Below are 1,831 nucleotides of genomic sequence, written 5' to 3'. Positions count from 1 at the left end.
GGGTGGATTGCGCTTGGCAAGAGAGATTTGGGAGAGGTCGGGGTCGGTGGGCGATGGGGGGGGGGGAGAGAAGGCGGGGAGATCAGAGGCGGGACGGAGGCGGATTGGGGACACGTGTGGGGACAAGGGCAGGGCATTATGAGATGTTTGGAGAGGGGGTGTTTCTACTAGGAAATAGTCGACGCGTATTGGTGGAGTTTTGGTGTTTCTGTCGCGTTGGATGGCGCGTGTGCTCGCGGCCCATGTCCCATGTGCGGGAAGCGTTGCAATGCGACGGGGGCCGACGTGGCGGAGGCAAAGCAAAACGGTGGTGCAAGGGGAGGGAGGAGCTGGGAGACAGATGTCGAAAAGAGCACTCCAACAGGGGCACTCCAACAAGAGCACTCCAACACGAGCGCTCCAAAAAGAGCACTCCAAAAAGAGCACTCACTAACGTCTGCGCGTCATGCCTCCTGGGGGACGCACACCCTGGACGTCCATGTCGCGGGCAGCACACCGTGTGCAGTAATGCGGCCATGGACCGTGCGGACGCTGTGTGTAACAACGACGTGTTCACGGGCGTTGCGCTTCCATATACTGTACTGGAACGATATATGGTTTCAAATATACAGCCTCTGCGAAGTTGGTCTTATGTGGTCTATAGATACTGTAATGTTGGGGCGGAGGGGGCGGAGAGGGCGCCGTCGGTCGGCGGGCAGCTGTTCGAGCGTGTTGTGCTGACTGCGTCGTGCATGTGCGGGGCTGAGCTGTAGAGGATGAGCTGTAGAGGATGAGCTGTAGAGGATGAGCTGTAGAGGGTGAAGTGCATGAAGCGTGTTTCGAGTAGAAACCCAAGTCGGTGTCAAAATGTCGAAGCCTTGACGGAAGGTTGCGACATTTCATGATTTGGAGGGCAGAGTTCCGACGCACATGCTGGGAAAGCGGTGGCTAAGTCGGGCAGGCGCGGGGCGAGCTGACAAAATACTGCACGCGTACATGTGTGTTGTAAACAAAGATGTACCCAAGGGTACTGTACGGCGATTTAAATCACGGTGCATCTCGCGAATGATAAAACACAAACCGGGTAGAAAGGCGTATAATATATACAGTACAGTAGTATATATCATACGCCCCCGCCTTTTCACGCACTTATGCTCTAATCTGGGTCTAATATCGAATGTAACGATAAAAATAGGTTAAAAAACAACCGCATGTGAGATGACTTGGTCATCCGGACCCCATCTACGTACTTACTGTACCTGGCCCCCGCAGCCGTGATTGGCCAACCGGCATTCCACGGCATACAGCACGCCATTGAGGCACGCGCGGCACGCGCGGTGCGGAAACGGGGTGTTGAAGCCAGCGATGCGTCGCCGTCGCGAATGACAATCTGTTTCGAATGTCCGCGGCGCGTGTCCCGCTGGATGCGGGACGCCACTGTGCGGGGGGCGCGAGCGGGAAGCGCGCCCCGCAAAATCGCCGCGCGGGGAGTGGACAATCCAAACCGGGTTGTCCTCTCCGCGCGCCATCACACCTGTCTGCCCCCTGTCTGCCCGAGCTGCCCGGTCGCGCGGCCCCGCCACCTCGCCTGCCGCGCCTTTCGAATACAATTACAGCGGGCACGGCGATTTCGCCATTAAAAACACCCCGCCGCGTGCCGCCGCGCCCCCTCATTCGCTGCAGCTTTCGATCCGCCCCGCCCGACGCGCCCCTTTTTCCTCCCGCCCCGTGTAAAACAGCACAACTTCCGAAACCGATGAATCATGATTGCTTCGCCTTTCAAAAGGACAACCCCCCCCCCCCCTTGTGAAAAGTATTCAGACCGCCTCCTAAGGATTTTGCGCTGAGCCGT

This window comes from Chondrus crispus, genomic scaffold (genome assembly GCF_000350225.1).
Source record: "Chondrus crispus Stackhouse genomic scaffold, scaffold_16, whole genome shotgun sequence".
NCBI lineage: Eukaryota > Rhodophyta > Florideophyceae > Gigartinales > Gigartinaceae > Chondrus > Chondrus crispus.
The sequence above is the reverse complement of the archived record's forward strand: the minus strand, read 5'-3'. Positions refer to the sequence as shown.